A 20,735-nucleotide genomic window follows, 5' to 3' on the forward strand; every position below is an offset into this window, starting at 1 on the left:
TGGCAGCCGTGGGCAGGTCTCTCTGAGCCTCAGTTTCCCCACCTGCACAGTGAGGACTGGTTGAGCTCTTAGGAAAAGCAGGTGCCCCTCAGAGCCCAGACAGGGATGTCCTGGGGGCTGTGACCCACAGTTGCCTGTGCCCTTTTCCTAAGGAAGACACATTCACCCATCAGCCACTGTCATCCCTGTCACCGCAGCTGCGACTTACATTCCACTCACCCGGCTGGCACGCGGCCTCCCTGGGCATTGCTGTGGGGGGAGCTGGCCTGGGGAGGGGGCAGCGAGAGGGCAACTTTGGAGACATCAGGGGGAGGGGGAGAACCACGGTAATGCCCACATGCCACGTGCTCTCCCCAGCCCCAGAGCTCGAGCCCCCCATGCCTTGTCCAACCTGTGGCCTGGGCAGGCATCATCTGCCTGTTCTGACCCCCCGAATCCTGCCTCATGGGGCCTGAGGTGGGCATGGGGACAGCTCCTCTACCAGCAGCCCCGGGGAACGAACCAGAAGGTGTTTCCCGAAGGGGCTCCCAGCCTGAACAGAGCACTGAGAGAGTCCAACTGAAATCATGGCCACGGCCGGAGGGTGGGCGAGGATGGGGGAGGGACAGTGGGACCTGGGAGAGTAGGAGGGAGCGAGTGGAGGGGGCGGGGCCTGCAGGGGAGTGGGCGGGGCCTGCAGGAGCCCCCTCCCCCCCACCCCCCACCCCCCCCCTCCTCCCGCGGCTGTCTCCGGAGCCCTCCTCACTGGGTCCCACCAGAGCCATGTCCTTAGCTACCCGCCCCCCACTCCCCGCAAGAGGCGGGCTCCATCAGGAAGTGGGACATGGGGGATGAGTGGAGCTTCTCCCATGGGGACCTCAAGGGACCCACAGGGTCATGACTCTATCTGGAGCCCTACTGTTCCATCCTGAAACCACAGTTGGTCAGTCAACTTCAGAGCAAGGCTGAGGACAGTGACAGCTACGGCCAGGCACCTCACCCACCACCAGCCCAAGAGAGGCTCAGCTAGGGCCAGGACCAGCCTCCGAGGACGTGGATTCAACTGAGCCTTCACACCAGCCCAAGGGCGAGGGGACCACTGGGCCCCACACACAGGAACCCAGCACAGTGGCACGAGGCGGAGCGACTGGGGGATCCGTGAGTGAAAAAATCAATCAATCGATTGCTCAGTCAACAAACACAGACCAAACCTGGGAGCCAGCACCAGCTGAAGCCTCTCAGCCAGGCCCCCCCAGAACCCAGAGGCCGGCGTGGAGCTCCCACTTTCTAAATCACACAAATTAATTTAGAAATGAGAGTGACTCCTGCAACTAGACTGCAGATTTCCAAACAGCTAACAAATGACTGAGCCCCCTTTAAGAAGACGGATTATTCCACCGCTCCTCTGGCGGCCTGGTTCATTATGCATGTTCTTTGTTAGGGCGTGTTAAATATTCACCAGCTGTGGGTGTGCACTCCTGACCTGCAGCCTCATTCCATGTGGGCCAGCCTCTGTGCCTCCCATGTCTGGGCACCAGGGACCTCTGGCCTGGGCACCACCGTGCAAGGTCCCACCCCCCTCATGACTGGCAGATGTCACCACCTACCTGACAGTGGACCTGTCATGCCCATCTAATCCACCCAGGACCCAACCCCTGGTACAGAACCGACCGGACCACTCTGTCCCCTGAGGCCACAGCCTGGATTCTGGGTATCCACGTCCAGTAGCCTCTGTCCTCCTGCTCTCTGACCAAGTGACAGGCCGAGGTCTTCCTGACCGGAGCTTCAGCCTTCCCCCTCCTGGCCAGCCCCTCTGCACCTTTCCTATAATCTGTCGCCCTGAAAGGGGACAAGGCCCCCACATTCAGCAGTGCCCTCTGTATCCTGGGAATTCAGACAGGGGACAGCGAAAGATCCCACCCTCGGGTGCTACCTTCCTTAGTGACAGTCAGAGGCCGTGGCCCTGACTCCATGGACAACCAGGACCCCTGTGCCAGCCTCACTCCCAGGGTGCCTGCACGTCCCCTGGGTCACACTGGGCACACTCCCTCTGCAGAAGGAACAGGGTCCTCCAAACTCCCTCATCTGTGCCTTAAGAGGACGTCATGAAAACCGAGGGAGAGGGCCAGAGAAGACCAGATGTGGCCGCCCTGGGGGCTCTGTGTATCTGATAACAGCAAGTGTCCGCCATCCCTGGGGACACCTCAGCTGCCTCAGGCAGCCCCCGCCCCTGCTGACCACTGGCATTCACTGCCTCCTTCCTCCACTCACACTGCCTGGGCACCAGCCACAGCGGGCCTCACACAAGGGTCTTTCCGTCCCTCTGCCCCCACGCCTGGGTGTGAGGAGGCTCAGAGGAGGCCAGAGCTCGGGAATCAGCCAGGTCTTAGGTGGAGAGCCCTCCTGTGCTGAGTGGGGCACCAGGCCAGTGCCCCCACCAGAGAGTCTTGGAATCACTGAACCTCAGAGCTAGGGGCACCCTCAGCTGCCCCCAGACCAGCCATCCTTGCCAGGTGCGGCCAGAAGCGACCGGCCAGGGACCCAGGACCCAGGCTACCCCAGCTTGGACCCCTCAAGTACCTTCTCTGGCCCCGCTCTCCCCACACATCCCTGTCCTGCCCGCGGCTCCCAGATTCAGGCAGGGCCAGTGTCCATTTCCACCTAATGAGCCCACATGAGGCAGACCAGGGAGGCCTGGGCCACTGCTGTCAACCCTCCTTCCCCACACCCACTGGACTCAGGAGATGGGTGTGGCTCACTGGTGGCCTTGAACATGTGGGGGGAGGTGGGCCCTGCTCCCAGCACACACACACACACACATACACACACACACACACACACACACACACACACGGCTTGTACACACCCACATATGTGGATGCACATATGTGCACACATACACACACGGACAGGTGTGCACACACGTGCACATGTGCACATACTCACGCATATGGCCACCGGAAGCCCCTGAGCCACGCATGAAGCCACTATTGTGCGTGTCCCCCATGGGGTCCAGCTGCGGAGCCACTCACTGACCGGCGGGTTCACCTCCATGCCCGACTCTTCACAAAGCAAGGGCTGAGGCCAGAGAGGCAAGGGGACGGCCAGGCTGGACCAGAACACCCCATAGGGCTGGGACGAGGATGAGCTGGGCCAGGCAGGTGAGGCAGTCTCCTACAGGTGCGGGGGTGCAAGGGAACAGAAGCGACACCTGCCCTGCCCTGCCCTGCCCTTGTCACCCTCACCCAGCCCTACCCAACGCTGTGCCCACACCTGTCCTGGTCGGGCCCACACCCTCTTCCCTCCCTGCACACAGCGGTGTCTGCAGTGTCTTCACTGGGTGCCAACATGTCAAGTCTCCGGAGATCCGTGTCCACGTCCCAGAGTCCAGCCTCGCCAGGAAACAGGAATGCGGCACCCTGCCTGGCGTTGCGGGGGAGCTGGGTGCCGCTCCCTTCTGATGGTTGTGGTCTGCACTGGGCGCCCTCCTGGAACCAGGAGCACGGAGCAATGGACAGCTCGAGGGCTGGGGGCTTAAGACTGGACTTGTAGCCCTCCCTCACTGTCCCCGCCACTGTCCCCACCCTGTGTCTTGGGCTGCTCCCAGAGGCAGGTCAAGAAAATGTCACCTCAGCTTCACTGGGCCACTGTTCCTGCTATCACCCTTCTCAGCCCAGGGGGGGAGATGGCCCCTATTCCACTCCCACCCAGCCAGCCAGCCAGAGCACGAGGGTCGCTCCTGTCCTGCACACCCTCCCCCGACCTGCACCCAGTTCTGTGCAGCTACGCACCCCGAGACCTGCCACCATCCACACCTCCGGGCAGCCCTGGGAGCCGGAGAAGCCTGCAGTCAGACAGGACACCCTGGGCTCTCTCTGTAAGGACTGCCCAACCCAGTGATTGTCTCCTGAGGGAGGCAGGGGGCCGGGTGAGCTGGTGGCGCTGCAGGCTGAGTGGGCACCAGGCATGCCTTTGCGTTCACTTTGGAAACTGTCACTTCAGCAGTCTGCCTAACTACCTGCTCGCAGTGGCCTTAAAACTGTCCACACTCATAAATCAGCCTGGGATTTAAATAAGCGCTGGTGGCAGCAATTTTTCAGAGCCCCCCGCACACACTCATGCAAGGTTCGTACAGTTATGCAGGGTCATGGGTGGGATAGAGAGAAAATGAATTGAGACGGGCTGGAAACACGCAGCAGCATGTCACCTGGGAAAGCGTATGGAGGGGGCGGGGTGCTTGTGCGCAGACGGCAACCCGACCAGCGGCCGGGGCTCCCAGGGCAGCGAGAAGCCCTCCCTCTAGGCTCCTCTCCCAGCTCCGGTCCTCACCCCATGAGGGCCCACCCCACGAACAAAGAGCCCCCCATACAGGGTCTGGACTAGAGCTGCACATTCTCCCTCCCTCTGGGCCTTTCTTGTTAGCAGCAAGGACGCTTTTCCCAAGGGGCAGACTTGCTAAGGCAGGATCTGACAGTAAGCAGAGACGTGGGCCACAAAGACCTGTGCCCAGACCCTCCCAGGACCTCCCATTTACACCACACAAGTCACAGGGCATCGGAACCCCGAGCACAGCCAGGAGGAGCAAGGAAAACAATTCATGCCTCCTCAGGACATTTTCCAAGACTACCCATCCTACCAGAGCAGGAGGAGGTATTTCCCTCCATGTCTGCTCCACTACTCTGAGCTCACCATTCACACAACAGACTCTCAGAGCATGCCTGAGATCAGAGTCAAGACTGTGTGGGCTGAGATGCAGGCTATGCGGACTGGGATCCGGGCTCTGTGTGGACTGGGATTAGGGCTCAGTGCGGACTGGGATCCAGGCTCAGTGTGGCCTGGGATCGGGGCTCAGTGTGGCCTGGGATCAGGGCTCTGTGTGGGCTGAGATGCAGGCTATGCAGACTGGGATCCGGGCTCTGTGTGGACTGGGATCCGGGCTCAGTGCAGACTGGGATCAGGGCTCAGTGTGGACTGGGATCCGGCCTCAGTGTGGACTAGGATCAGGGCTCAGTGCGGACTGGGATCCGGGCTCAGTGTGGACTGGGATCCGGGCTCAGTGTGGACTGGGATCCGGGCTCAGTGTGGACTGGGATCCGGGCTTAGTGTGGACTGGGATCCGGGCTCAGTGTGGACTGGGATCCGGGCTCTGTGTGGACTGGGATCCGGGCTCTGTGTGGACTGGGATCCGGGCTCTGTGTGGACTGGGATCCGGGCTCTGTGTGGACTGGGATCCGGGCTCTGTGTAGGCTGGGATCCGGGTTCTGTGTGGACTGGGATCAGGGCTCTGTGTGGACTGGGATCCGGGCTCAATGTGGACTGGGATCCGGGCTCTGTGTGGACTGGGATCGGGGCTCAGTGTGGACTGGGATCCAGGCTCAGTAAGGCTCGATCAGAGTTCTGTGTGGGACTGCATCAAAAGTCTGGCCTGAGCTCAGAGAGGTGGCCTGACACACAGCTGGAGATAGAAATGCTGGTGGAGCCCCCATCTATATGATCAAATCCCATTGCTGGTCCCCTACCTGCTGGGTGGTAGAACTGGGTCCAGCTACATGGCCATCTTAGCACAGGTCATCCCATCCCCTTTCAGCTCTTTCTAAATCTGCAAACCATGAGGAAGGCAAAAGCCACCACTCCCCTTGTAGCCTATGTCTGGCCGTGTGTCTCGAGAAGCTCCCTGGACCCTGGCCAATGACAGGGACTGCCAGAGTTCATGGGGCCTGGCTGGCACCAAGACACACAAGGATTCTAAATAGACACACTGAGGCCTCCCCGCAGAGACCCTCACCCTCCAGGAAGGGCCCCTCCTCACACCCCATAGGGAGGGGTGTCTCCCTGCCCAGGCCAGCTTACAGAGGTGGGGAGTCTGTTAGGAGGCCAGGCTCAGTTCAGGCTCTGACACCACCACAGGCCCCTGGGTGGCCCGTGACCCCCATGACCCACCATGAGAAGGGGCCCAGGCCCTTTCCCAGGATGCAGTCTGGCTCCTGGCACAGCATGGAAAGATGGATATGGTATGACCCCTGTGGCCAGGGCTGAGGCCCTCTCAGCCAGCTGAGGCTAGCCCGACCTCACTGGGTCCTACTGGACAACGGCCAGGCCCCTGCAGGTGGGGAGCCCCTCCTCTTGCGCATGGGGCCTCCTATCAGGCCCGTTTGTGCCGTGTTCCTCCTAGGCCCCAGCCAGGTGATGCCCTTCAGATGTGGGTGGCAGGGTCCCTGGGCCCTAAGGAGGGTGTGCCCCCCAACCAGGCTGTGATTCACGCAGGGCATCCCGACACCCAGGCACACAGTGGGGCCTGAGTGTGGTGTGTGCTCGCCCCGCCTGAAACCACCTTGGAGAGTCCAGCCTTTGGGAAATGCTCTACCCTTATTGGCTCCCCGAGGATACTGGGTGTGCTGGTCAAACAGCCAGTCCCCCCACCCTTCACCTCCCCAGCCCCACCCCCAGCAGAGCTAGGATGCACCTGGCCTCCTGGCCGGTCCTCCAGCACCACCTGGTGGCCTGTCTCCCATGCCACGGCCAACCGCCAACCTGGCCCGCCCCTGGCCGCACCTGTTTCTTGGCTGGGGCTGGACGAGCTTACCTTGCGGACTCCATGTGTGGAGCCCAGGTCTCCAACCCTCCGGTTCTGGCTGGGGAGGGGCTGGTCTGGGTGGTTTGCTACAGCAGCTCATTGGTGTCGAGAAGGTGTTTCGATCATCAGAAGGAGCTGGTCTCCTGAGGGTAAGGCCATAAAAAGAACATAAACGCGGGAAATGAGAGCCCACGCAGGCAGAGAGGGCCTGTCCTGATTGCTAATCAAATTCCCATTCCTGAAGGTCTTTAAAATCCTTCCGGTGCCGTGTTATTGTCTCAAAAGAGCTGTTATGACTCGTATAAAAAAACTTATAAAAAATTCTAATCAGCATCGGCCTGAAACGGCGTGTCTCGCAGCCAGCACAGCTCCAGGGGCCTGGCGGCGGAGGACGCTGCCGAGGAAGCTCACACCCGCGGCTGTCCCCTCAGCCCCGTGCTTGTCTTGTCATCCAAGTGACGAAGGTGCTCTTGGTGACCCAAATGCTATTGATTAACACCCAGTCCTTTCCACACATGTCTCCGGGGCAGCGAGGACAGGCCACCCGCCCAGTCAGGCGCCCTGTCATTGCTCGCACAGCGGTCCCCAGCCTGCCCATCGTCACTTTCTGCTCCGCCTGGATAACTAGGAAATGCGACGGTGCTGCCGGGCCAGCACACTGGCAAGGCCAGGAAGACCGTTTAGTGGGACAGGGTGTCCGAGGCCCTGAGCCATTGGTGGCCAGGTCCTCCTGCAGGCCCTGCCCAGAGAGCCTGTCACACAGCCAGGGCCACATGCGAGCGTGGAGCCCGAGGTCTGGATGCAGCACTCTGAGAGACATTGTGGGGTCACCGTGTCGGGGCCTGTTTCCACACCTGGCGCCCTGAAATAGGAACCTCCTCCAGGCGAGGCTCTCTGGGCTCCCATTCAGCTCAGCTAATCCTGAGTCCCAGGTCCCCACAGCTAAGGCAGCAAGTGCCAGGCAGCGGACAGTCCACAGGCTTGGGCGGGGGACCCACATTCACCACAGCTTTGGATCCCTCTTAGGTACATCCAAAGGGATCCGGCTCCCGTGGGGTGGCGGGTCCCCCAGGCTAAGGGCCGCGAAGCCACCTCTAGGCCCCCAGGGTCAGCAAAAGCCTGTCCCGAGGAGGTGCTGCTGAGCTCAGGGAGAACCAGGAGGGTCTGTCACACAGGGTGCAGGGCACAGGGGACCTGGCCCCTTGGAGCATCTCACAGCTGGAGGCCTAGAAAACGCAGGCCACATCTGTCTGCAAGGGGGCACTTGCCTTCCCACCCCTCCCCATGCAGGCTGCAGGTCCCTCCCAGGGTCCACATCCTACCAGTGTCCCCCCAGCTGTCCCTAGGACAGGGACAGGCAGGAGCACCCAGCAGAGCCCTCGGTGCCCCTGGCGTCCCCCACCACTGGCAGTGGCACTGCCCTCTCCTTCCCCGATGGGCCAAGATGCACTTTGCTGCCTGTCCTACAGGTGGGGGCCAGCCCAGGCAAGTGGGTGCCCCCCAGGCCCCCCTGCACACAGCCCAGCCCACATCAGGCCCCGGCTGCCTGACTCACGGCACAGACTTTGCATGGCCCCCTCCCTCAGCCCTGGGCCTGGGGCCACCCACTGTCACAGAGACCCGAGCGGTGGTGACAGTGACTGTGGTGCTCGGGCCAGGCTCCTGCCTGAATTCTGCCCCCACCTCTGCCTGGCCTTTCTGCCAGCAACCACCCATCTTGTCCAGGCTGGGGGAAGGGAATGGTGTCCCCTCATGGTGGCACCTGCCCTCCCCCAGGACCCACCATCGCCCCGTCCACTCGGGCCCACAGGGTGACAGCTGTGCAGAAGGGAGGCTTTGGGAAGTCCTCATCCCCTTGTCAACGGGGAAGAGGGGCCCTGGGGGCCACAGGCCATCCTCGGTCCAGTTGGAGGTGAGTGAGAGACGCCCGGGAGGGACACGGGAGCCTGTGACGTAGGATGTTCCCAGGGGCACCCCTGTGCTGCCCAAAGTGTACGCACGTTAAGCTGATTCTATGCCAGTGCAAAGCGCTGCCCGGGCAACGTCCGTGTATGCAGGAAGGATGGGTGTCCTGAGGTTCAGGCAGCTTCCCCCGCTGGAGGGGCCCAGGATGACCTGGGGTGACCCCAAGCCCCCCTATATTTTGGGGGTCCTGTCTTAGCTCTCCTGTGCCCATGGAAAGTGTGTGTCCAGGGTGGGTGGGAGCCGCCCAGAGCCAGGCCTGGGGCTGCCATGTCCACGGGGAGAGCAGGGACTGTTTGTGCTGGGCAGCCCTGCCCTCCTGGCGGCCTGTTCTTCCACTCCCACTGCGGGCAGATGGGCTCACACGCAAAGGCATTTGTTCACTCAGCGCCAGTGCACATCTCCCAGACCCTCCTGGAGACCAGTCTGCTGGGTGCAGACAGGCAGAGGGGCCTCGCCCTCTTGGAGCTCTTGCCAAGTAGGGTCCGGCAAGAAGGAAGCTTAGAAGAGCGGTCTGCACAAATGGGGGGACGTGGCGGGGCACGAGGGCTCCCAGGGAGGCACCCTGGGGCAGGTGCTGGGAGCGCTGAGCCGGGAGGAGGCAAAGGGCAACCGGACGGGCAGGGAAAGACCCGGGGGAGGGGGGCAGTGAGCAGCAGGGAGACACCCAGGCCAGGGCAGGCGGGGGACCAGGGCCCTGACATCCAGGATGGGCAGCAGAGCGCCCCTGCCCCCTGTCCCGTGCCATTTACTGATTGTCCCCAAGTTGCCTGGAATCCAAATCTCCCACATTTTGGGCCCTGGGGATTGCTGGGTGGATGACAGTGTGGGGGCCCCGGCAGCACCCCTTTGGTGAAAGGGGCAGGCTTGCAGATACTGGGAGAAAAGCATCACACTGGCTGCTGGGTCCTCCCAACTTCCTCAGACACTGCTGAGGTTGACATGGGGTGAGTGAAGCCAGCTCCCTTGGCGGCAGAAATTGAACCATAGTCCATCGGCAGAATGCAGATCTCCCCCAGATAAATGCCGCAAAGCACCAGAGCCCTGCAGCCCATGGGCTCCTCCTGGCTCCTGGACCTGGAGCCCCCACTCGGACCCCCATCCCTCACACACGGTTGGGTCTGGTGGGGGTGGTAGGTGCCTGACCAACCTTGGTTGAGGTTTGGGGACCACAGGGCAGTGTCCAGGCATGCCATGGTGTGTCCCAGGGCCTTTGCCGAACCCGGGCATGTTTTCCTTGTCCATAGAAGGATGGGGTCAGCCCCGGTCAGGTCTTACCTGTCTTCACCACCCCCAGCTATGGACAAGACCTGATCACCCAGCACCCCAGGGCCATGGCTGGGCTGCCTGTGGCCAGCAGGTCAGAGGTGGGGGGCGCTGAGGTCACGCAGGCCCTGCGGCAGCCCTAGAGGTCAGCGCTCTGGCTCGCGGACTCGGCCAGCAGTTGCAGCAGCACCACTGATGAGCCAGATACAGATGCTGGGGCACGTCCACACCTCTGGGATCAGAGCCCTGTTTTCACAAGACACCAGCCACACAGCCCCGTGCTCACAGGTGTGGGAGCGCCTCCTCTGCCTGCAGTCTGGGTTTCCCACTTGTGAAATGGGCTACAGTTTCCTGGCAGCCTCCTCGAGGCAGGCCACTGCTGTGGGAAGCACTGAGACGGCCTCGTCAGTGGACATGGGCACCGCTGCCATCGTCCATAGGCAGTGCCTCTGCCAGGTGACCACCCCCTAGCCCACATGTCTCTGCTCCAGCCCTTCCCCCACCCAGCCCCAGTGCCGACCACCCCCATCTGGGGCCTCAGCTCCAGCCCCATCCTTGGGAGCCTCCAGGACCCCCGTCCTGCCCGCCCACTTTGGAGGGAGGTCCCTTGTCTCCCAGCCTCCCCCTAGCTACAGGGAACATAGACCCCACTTCCGTTTGTCTATGGTCAACACGGAATACAAATGAGTGGACAGGCCAGTGTGGTGAAGACGAGTCTGCATGTCCCTGCCAATGCCCCCAACACCTCCCGCAGGAGGTCCCTGCAGGTCTGGGTGTCCACCCCCCGCCCCACCTACCCACACCCGCCCCGAGGGCTGCAGCCAGGCCAGGAATGGGGCAGCTCCTCAGACAGCATCACAGGAGAAGCTGTAGAAAGCTCTAAATAAGCATTAAAGGGAAATAAGACTGTTTTACCACTGAATCAATTCACCTCTCGTTTTCATGCTCTGAGACAGTGTTTTATCTTAATGACTCCATAATTTTATCATCCTCAGCCCATCCTCCCACCCCGCCTTCCCAGCCTGCCTGGCCCTGCCTGTATGCGCTGGGCTCCAAGCGAGCGTACCACGTTTGGCTCTCATTTAGTGCTGATTTTATAGAACGTTCCAGCGTTCCGTTTAATATCAAGTCTAGCACTTAATTAGCTGCCATCCGCTCCGGCTGCCACCGCGCCTGCAGTTGAGGGGCCGCCCCTCCCCAGACTAGAACAAAGCTCAGGACTCGGGGCTCCCTGAGGAGACCCAGGTCACCTCCCTCCCCGAGGCCTGTGTTCCAGCCACACGTGAGCACATGTACCTACGTGTGCATGGGTGTGCAAGCATGATCCCTGAGGGTAAGCCAGCAATCCTGAGAATGGCTGCCCAGTGGGTGCCAAGGGAGAGCAGGGGATGGCCAGGGACACTCAGAACACACACTGGGTGGTGACAATATGGGGACACCCCGCACATGGCTGTGCTCAGCCTCTGATGCCCAGAGGTGGGGATGTGGCGGCCTCTCTGACGAGTGAGTGGGGAGTTTGGGTGATGGGAGAGCAGCAAGTGCGCCAGTGTCTGTGTCCACCCAGGGAGCTGGGGATGCCGCTGTCCAGCAAGGCCGTGTCCCCGTCACAGCTCTCTGAGGACCCCACTGCGAACAGCAGTCACTCAGCACAGCTGTGTCTCTGTGCGGTCTCCTGGCTGGGGGGTTCCTCAGGGCACCACTAGGCTGCGAGCAGGAGAGAGTGAGACGCACCTATTCCATGCACTTTGTAGCCCCCAGGGGGTTAGCTTTGTGTTGAGACAGGTTCTAGTGTCACAAAGACCTCACTTCATCCAGACTTGAAATACGGGCATGTGGGTGCCTTCCCCCCCATGTCAGATACCACCACCGGTTGCTGGGTCTGCCCCAATGTGCCCCTCTCCCTGCCACTCCTCAGCATCCACTTGTGCTCCCCACAGACTCTGGGAGCCCAGGAAGGCCTGGGACCCCGGCTCTGGGACCTTCCCTCCCGGCAGAACCCACAGCGGCCCCCAAAGTCAGCAGAAAGGCCCGCCCACCCACCAGCCATCACTATTGTCCCCCAGGGCCACCCCTAGCTCCTGACAGTGATTTTGCTTTCACTGCTTTTTTTAATTACGTTTTCACTGAAACTTTGGGCCGGTTTCATCATGTAAATACAGAAAAACCTGAGAAGCTCACAAATGTTGTCATTGGAATGCAAATGGTGGTGCCTCTGGCACCTCCAATCAATTCTGTTGTTAATAAGAATGGAAATAGGAGGGAGATCCAAGATGGCGGAAGCACCCTGCCTGCTTCCTTCCATGAACACATCAAAATTACAACTAAATTACAGAACAAACAACCTGGCGAAGCATCTGAAGTCTGGCTGAACAGAAGTTTTATAACTAAGGATATAAAGAAGCCACGTCGAGACTGGTAGGAGGGGCAGAGACCCAGAATGAGCCCCAAACCTCTGTGTGGGGCTAAGAATCAGGACGGATATCTCGGCAGAGGAGGTTCCCCCCACCCCCGGGGGGAGCGAGGGATCCCAGCCCCACACCAGCCTCCCCAGACCTAAGTACTGGTGCCAGGAAGAGGAGCCCCCACACCTGGTTGTGAAAAACAGCGGGGATTCCGACCATCTGGGTGGGACGGAAGGCGGTAGGAAACCCAGGCGTCTTCCTAAATGGCCGCGCACAGACTCACTCGCTCGCAGGCACTCACCTTGGGCTCCAGCGCAGGGACGGTGACATTGGAGACACGTGGGGGGCAGACTGAAGTGTGTGGCTTCAGGCAAGAGTTGGAGGACAGTCACCATTTCCCTGAGAAGAAATCCTCCTCCCAGGCAGCCGGCAGGCGGGCGCCATCTTTCCTGTGTTGAGCCCGCCCCCTACGCTTCCGGTCAAATCTGAATCTGATTGGCCTGTTAAGCTTCAAAGTTCTGCTCTGCTGACTCACTGGGACCCCGCCCCACCCAACTGCCCCAACACCAGAGGCACTTTCTCCAAGAACAACCAGCCCCATTCTCATCACTCTTTCTGGAAAACTATCAGAGGCCATGGGCCCCAGATGGGCAGTGACTGGCCTTGGTGAGCTCTGAGGCTTTTGCTGAGTAGCTCTAGGCTCAGCACTGGGACCAAACCAGAGTCTACATTAACCTGGTGACCACAACTCTTCTCACTCTAGTGACTCCCTGAGACCCTGCCTCACCCAACTTGTATACGGCACAAGGCTTTATCAGGGGCTGAACCTTAAGGGAGCCTGCAGGTGGCAGCAGGCCTCAGGGTGTCCTGGCTTTTTGCAGAGCCACCCCAGGCCCGGTACTGGTGACAGCCATTCTCAGTTAGCAGTGTGGCCTCTCCCATGTGCCTCCAGGTTTAGCACAGATAGCGAACAAACTCAGATCACTTTGTAGCTCCTGCCAGGTAGCCCCCGGCTGGTCACAGGCAGTGGCTGACCTGGGCCTGTACCGGAGCCCCTCCCAAGAGGCCCCAGAACCAACATACTTGGAGGCTGGCTTCAGACCACAGCAGAGCACGGCCTAATTAGCCCCACGAGCAGCACAACAAAAGAGCATTGTCAACAGGCACCAGAGCCCAGTGGGGTGAATCCCACTCAGTGGGGTAAGCCCCCCGCACAGCAGCCCGTAAGCTGTGGACATGGTAAAACCGCACAGCCAATCAGCCTGAAGGTCAATCCCACCCACTGAAGTGCCAATAGCAATCAAGGCTCAAATACAACAGGAGGGCACCCACACAAGGGACACTCCTGGAGCACTCAGAGCAGGTGACCAGGGAGACTGTGTCAGGGCCCCACAGGACACCTACTACATAAGGTCACCTGGCCAAGACTGGGAGACATAGCAGATCTAATACATAGAAACAAACACGGAGAGGCAGCCAAAATGAGGAAACAAAGAAATACATCCCAAATGAAAGAATAGGAAAAAACTCCAGAAAAAGAACTAGACAAAATGGAGGCAAGCAACCTATCAGAGACAGAATTCAAAACAGTGGTTATAAGGATGCTCAAGGAACTTAGTAAGAAGTTCAACAGAGAGATGGCAAGCATAAAACAAAACAAAACAAAACAAAAAAACATAGAGACCATAAAAAAGAACCAGTCAGAAATGAAGAATGCACTAGAAGGGAATCATCAGCAGACTAGATAAGGCAGAGGATCAAATCAGAGATTTGGAAGACAAGGTAGCAGAACACACCCAACTGGAACAACAAAAAGAAAAAAAATTGAGGATAGGGGCCGGCCCGGTGGCTCAGGCGGTTAGAGCTCCAAGCTCCTAACTCCGAAGGCTGCCGGTTCGATTCCCACATGGGCCAGTGGGCTCTCAACCATAAGGTTGCCAGTTTAATTCCTCGACTCCCGCAAGGGATGGTGGGCTGTGCCCCCTGCAACTAGCAACGGCAACTGGACCTGGAGCTGAGCTGCGCCCTCCACAACTAAGACTGAAAGGACAACAACTTGAAGCTGAACGGCACCCTCCACAACTGAGATTGAAAGGACAACAACTTGACTTGGAAAAAAGGCCTGGAAGTACACACTGTTCCCTAATAAAGTCCTGTTCCCCTTCCCCAATAAAAATCTTTTAAAAAAAAAAAAAATTGAGGATAATTTAAGAGACCTCTGGGACAGCATCTGGGACAGCATACCAACATTTGCATCAAAGGGGTACCAGGAGAAGAGAGAAAGCAGAAAACTGAGACCCATTTGAAGAAAAAATGTCTGAAAACTTTCCTAACCTGGAAATAGACATACAAGCCCAGGAAGCACAGAGTCCCAAACAAGATGAACCCAATAGGCCCACACCAAGACACATTATAATTAGAATGGCAAAGGTTAAAGACAAAAAGAGAATCTTAAAAGCAGCAAGAGAAAGGAAACTAGTAACTTGTAAGGGAGACCACATAAGATTGTCAGCTGATTTCTCAGCAGAAACTTTGCAGGCCAGAAGGGATTGGCACAAAATATTCAACATGATGAAAAGCAAGGACCTACAACCAAGATTACTCGGCCCAGCAAGGCTCTCATTTAAAGTCAAAGTACAGATAAAGAGTTTCCCAGACAAGAAAAAGCTAAAGGAGCTCATCACCACCAAACCGGTATTACAAGGAATCTTAGAGGGACTTCTTTAAGATGATAAAAAAAAAAAAAGCCAAAATTTTGAATAATAAAATGGCAATAACTACATATCTATCAATAATTGCTTTCACTGTAAATGGATAAAATGCTCCACTCAAAATATATAGGATGGCTGAGTGGATAAGAAAACAAGACCCTTACACATGCTGCCTACAAGAGACTCACTTCAGATTGGAAGACACACACACAGGGAAGTAAAGGGATGAGACAAGATAGACTTTAAAACAAAGGCTATAACAAGAGACAAAGAAGGACCCAGTAATCCCACTTCTGGGTATTTATCTGAAAAAACCCAAATGCTACTTCGAGGGGACCAGTGTATCCATATGTTCATTGCAGCATTGCTTACATGGCCAAGATGTGGAGGCAGCCTGGGTGTCTGTCGATGGAAGAATGGATAAAGAGGAGGTGGGACATATACAATGGAATATTGCTCGTCCAGGGAAGGGCATGGGTTCTCGCCATCTGCAGCAGCATGGATGGAGCTGGAAGGTATTGTGCTGAGTGGAGTATGTGAGACGGTGAAAGACAGATGCAATGTGATTTTGTTTATATGTGGAATCTAAAGAACACAATAAATAAACAAAACAGAAACAAACTCATAGATACAGGGAACATTTTGATGGTTGCCAGATGGGAGGATGGTTGAGAGGTGGATGAAAAGGGGGAGGGATTAAGAAGTACAAATTGGTACTTACAAAACAGTCACGGGATGTAAAGCTTAGGGAATATAGTCAATAATATGGTGATAACTATGTATAGTGCCAGGTGGGTACTAGACTAGTCAGGGCCATCACTTCTTAAATTATACAAATGTCTAACCACTATGCTGTACACATGAAATTAACATAAAATAATATGGAATGTCGACTGTAATTCAAAAATTTTTAAAGGGGCGGAAAGGTGAAGGGGAATAAGAGGTTCAAATCTGGTATAAAACAAGTAAGTCACGGGGATGCAACGTACAGCACAGGGAATATAGACAATAATACTGTGACAGCGGGGACGGAGTCAGATGGCTGCTGGACTTACCAGGGGGTCACTTCTTAGGTGTATAAATGTTGAGTAACTATGGTGTTCCCCTAAATTAGTATAATATTGTATGTTAGCTGTATTTTTAATAAAAATCTTTTTCAAAAAGAAATGGAAATAGGATGAGACTGGGAAAAGCAGGGTTCTAGCATAAGAGGCCTGACCAGCCCGCAGGCCTCCGCGGGCAGTGCCGTGTCCCCTCACGTCCGAGCCTGTGATCCCCGGCCCTGGATGTGCTCAACAGGACCCCTCCCCAGGTGCTCAGCCTCTGCCCACCCAGCTGGTCTTCTGCAGGCTCTGTGCGGGGTCTGGGCGGGCACTGGGGCAGCGCCAGGAAGCAGAAGGGGCAGTGCCCATGCCCCATAGCCCAGCGCCTAAGCGGTTCCCTGAGCCCCCTCCACTCAGAGCTGGCAGGGTGAGCAGGGGGAGAGGTGAGGTGGGAGGCTGGCACAGCCCTGCAGTGGAGCCCCACCTTGTCTTTTTTGCACCAGCCCCTCAGGAAGCCCCAGTCTCCCGGACACTCTGCAGCAGACATGAGACCCAGATACCCAAACTGCGTGCCCGCCCGTCCCGTGGATCCATCGCACACCTTTTCCCCACGCCGCCCTCAGCTCCCCACTTGCCCCTCCTGGCTCCTCCCAGGCCCTGGCCAGCCATCTGTGGCTATTTCCGTGTCCAGGAGCCTCTGTCACACACACACACACAGAGTGGACATAGGGCGGTTCTCACAACTGTGCCCACTGGAGGACACGGCCCCATCCTTCAGGGCCAGTCCTGAGGGGGCAATAGTGCATCGGCTGTTAATTTTCAGGTGGTGCAATCAGCTCGCAGGCCCAGAGCTCAGTTTCCTCCCTCATCAGGAGACCCTGCATATGGCCTGAGGGGCAGTGTGAGGGAGGCAGAGGCTCATGGTCTGGCCACCTGTTCGTGTGACCAGTGAGCACATGGCACCACCCCATGTCTTCCAGAGCCTGCGGAGCCCCCACTCAACTGCTCCTGTCACGGCCACCTCTGCCGCCACTGGCTCGGCCGCACCACATGGCCAGGTGCAGGATGGCGGGTCCACGCTGCTCCTTTCAGAGCCATGGAACACTTGTCAGAGGCCTCAGTCACTGGTCACCAGCCTGAGCTGCACGCCCAAGGGCAGTGTGTGCTGCTTCAGACCCGGGGAGGACGGCAGGCATCCGGCTCTGGGCGGGAGGGGGCGGAGTGCGCCCCTCGGGCCTTACGCTGGTCAGTATGACACATTGAACGTGGGGGACCAGCACGGTTTCCTGCAGACCAGGAGCGCCCCCGCGGACCAGCTGTGGCAGGCAGCGAGAAAGTCAGAGGAGCCTGGGAACAGGACTGCGTGTACTGCCGTGGCTGTCGGGCAGAGGCCACCAGGCCTGGCACGAGAGCACAGAGCCAACCAGCAGTATGCCATGCAGCAGACGTGCGGACCTGGTTGGGCCGGGGGCCACCTGTGGCACAGCAGTCTCGATCTGGGCTGACACTGGCTGATTTGGGCCAACCCACCATTTTCTGCCATGATCTATGTGGTTTTTGAAGGGTCCACATGGGTGACCTGAGTGGGGCATGGTGGGGGCCACCAACTGTGCATCCTTGAGTCTTTAGGGCTGGTTCTAATTTCTGTAAACCGCTCAGCATGTGTGGAAGTGCTCCCTTGGCCAGGGTATGTGGTCTCAGGAGCTTCCTCCTATTTCTTTGGTCTTTTTTCCACCATAATGGTTCTTACTCCACAGGTGAGGGGACCATGAGAGGGCTCTGCCCACTGCCAAGTGCACACACAGCCCAGGTGGGTCTGCAGATCACTCGACCCACCGTGTGGGGCGCTTGAGCCCGGATCCCGCTTGTCCCCTGCCCCCGTGAGCCCTCACTCTAACCAACAGTGTGTGCGTCCCCTAATGTCTGCCAGCTCACGCTCTCTACCCAGCAGTTCTCAGTGTGGACATTTCTTCTTCCCGGTGCTCAGTCTCTCTAGAGTCCTACAGATGACGATTCCTACCTTTCAGACCAGCCAGTTCTTCCTGCATGTGACAGAAGGGCCGGGAGGACCTGCAGCCCCACCCTGCGCTTGAGGCCTCCAGACAGCACCCAGGGAGGGCAGCACCCAGTGACAAGCACAGCCTGGCCATAAGGACCTGTGGGCATCCAGGTCCTGGGCTGCTCAGCTGCTGCCAGGCCGGCACCAACGTGGAGCAGCACCACGTTCCCGCCCTGCTGTTTTCAGAGTGTGGCACTCAGCTCCCTCTAGAGCTTGTGACAGCCCCACGAGGTTACGGTTCCTAAAGGCCAGAGGTCAGTGGCCCTTGAACGGGCAGTGACGGGCCCAAGGTCATGCAGTCAGGAAAGGGGAAGCTTGGGGACCCCTGGCACTCTGTTTCAGTGCCAAGCTCTTTCCAGGAACCCATGCCGTGTCCAGGCAGGCATGTGGCACAGGGTACAGGGCGGCCCAATGAGCTGCCCTGCAGTGCTTGGGTGGGCACCTCTGGAAACGCATGTCCTCACCGGCCAGTGGGGCCAACACTAGGGCATCCCACAGGGCACGGGAGGGGTCTGAGGGGGGCTAGGCCATGTGAGGGCCCGAGTGAGCACACTCAGCGAACACAGGTCACTTCTGTGGACCCAGCATGTGCTCACACATGTGTATGTGTGTGTGTGTGTGTGCACGCTCACATGTGCAATGCACAATCCTGGCATGAGAACCAGCCATATCCAGGTCACCATAATGGGTCCTCAGGGCCCGAGACAAAATGAGGAGGGAATGGCGCCCCACAGCAGGAGCACGAGTCATGTGGCCACCCCATTAAAGCCAAACAGATCCCTCAGCACGTCTGGCAGCCAGGCAGAGCCCATGCCAACAGGCGGAGTCCATGCCAACAAGCGGAGCCCATGCCAACAGGTGGAGTCCACGCCAACCAGGCGGAGCCCACACCAACCAGGCGGAGCCCATGCCAACCAGGTGGAGCCCATGCCAACAGGCGGAGCCCATGCCAACAGGTGGAGCCCATGCCAACAGGTGGAGCCCATGTCAACCAGGCGGAGCCCACACCAACCAGGCGGAGCCCACACCAACCAGGCAGAGCCCACACCAACCAGGTGGAGCCCATGCCAACCGGCAGAGCCCATGCCAACCGGCAGAGCCCACGCCAACCAGGCGGAGCCCACGCCAGCCAGGCGGAGCCCACGCCAGCCAGGCGGAGCCCACACCAGCCAGGCGGAGCCCACACCAGCCAGGCGGAGCCCACACCAGCCAGGCGGAGCCCACACCAACCAGGCGGAGCCCACACCAGCCAGGCGGAGCCCACACCAGCCAGGCGGAGCCCACACCAACCAGGCGGAGCCCACACCAGCCAGGCGGAGCCCATGCCAACCAGGCGGAGCCCACGCCAACCAGGCGGAGCCCACACCAGCCAGGCGGAGCCCACACCAGCCAGGCGGAGCCCACACCAGCCAGGCGGAGCCCATGCCAACCAGGCGGAGCCCACACCAACCAGGCGGAGCCCACACCAGCCAGGCGGAGCCCATGCCAACAGGCGGAGCCCACACCAACCAGGCGGAGCCCACACCAACCAGGCGGAGCCCATGCCAACAGGCGGAGCCCACACCAACCAGGCGGAGCCCATGCCAACCAGGTGGAGCCCATGCCAACCAGGCGGAGCCCACACCAACCAGGCGGAGCCCACGCCAACCAGGTGGAGCCCATGTCAACCAGGTGGAGCCCACACCAACCAGGCGGAGCCCACACCAGCCAGGCGGAGCCCACACCAGCCAGGCGGAGCCCACGCCAACAGGCGGAGCCCATGCCACCATCATCGCCCTGCCGCTCCAGCGAGATGTTGCCAGAAAACCAGCTGTGACAAGCGGCTTCCGAGGCCCCTGTCTTGGTTATGGCTTATCTACAGCCCCCCAGGCAGCTGGCTCGAGGGAGGGACCAGCTTTATAAATAAAATTTATCATTGTAATTATGGATCCTGTGGAGAGCTAAGGACTTTTACGGCCTCTTGGAGGTCATGAATAATTTAGGAGAAGGGAGAAGGGGCTGCTTCTGTTGGTCTCAGTGGCCCAGAGCTTCCCATTATTGCGGCTGCTGGGGCCTCACGACCTGCGCTTCAGTGTGGAATGCGCCAGCCTCGCTGTGACCAGGGCGCGGTGGGGCGGACACTGTCCAGGCACCCCATCTTCTGAATAAGGACTCTGGCTGGGTGGTGGAATGGCCAGACAGGGCCCCAATTGCCAAAGGGCCCTGCTTCAGTCTGACAGTGACAAGCTGTGGGCCCCTCAGTGAAGGACACTGTGATCTTGGGCACGATTCTGAACCTGACAAGAAGAATTTCTCCCCAGTGGCCGCATGTCAAGAGCACCTTGGGGACAAAGACACCAACACAGCTGGGAGACACAGCTGTGAGCTCTCCTTCCCTCTGCCCTCCCCCAGCCCACATGTTATCCCAGAGTCATGTGGAGACTATGAGAGGCCTGAAGGCAGGAAGCATTCTTTGTTTGCTTCCAGTGACGGAGGACTCATTACCTCACTGTCAGCTGTACCTGCCCGATAGAAAGTCTCCCCAGCCCTGCCTACACCTGTGGACCCAGCCTAGACTCCCTTCTGGGTCTCACCAAGGCCACGCATCAGCACCTACTCCTTCCTTCTCTCCTGACGCCCCACCCCCAGGCTTTACCTCACCAGCCCAAGAGGCTCTGGCCATGCCCACCTGTAATTTCCCCTGGGCCAAGCCCAGAGCTGACTTTCTGCCCCTTGTCCCTCTAGGCCTGGCGGTGGCAC

General features: G+C 58.8%; 1 long non-coding RNA gene across 2 annotated transcripts in view; it reads right to left on the reverse strand.

Annotated features, from left to right (window-relative positions):
• LOC141570803 (uncharacterized) overlaps positions 1-20,735 on the reverse strand; it is a 79,780-nt gene that overhangs the window by 56,717 nt on the left and 2,328 nt on the right. The window contains exons 2-3 of one of the 2 annotated variants that reach the window (XR_012495256.2): positions 6,563-6,696; positions 795-3,467 (exon numbers count right to left, since the gene is read on the reverse strand). This is a non-coding gene — a long non-coding RNA (uncharacterized LOC141570803). Of the gene's footprint in view, positions 1-794; positions 3,468-6,562; positions 6,697-20,735 lie in introns of those variants that run through there. The other variant, XR_012495255.2, reaches the window with a different exon arrangement.

This window comes from Rhinolophus sinicus, chromosome 3 (assembly GCF_057876585.1).
Source record: "Rhinolophus sinicus isolate RSI-liver-muscle chromosome 3, RSI-T2T, whole genome shotgun sequence".
NCBI classification, from domain to species: domain Eukaryota; kingdom Metazoa; phylum Chordata; class Mammalia; order Chiroptera; family Rhinolophidae; genus Rhinolophus; species Rhinolophus sinicus.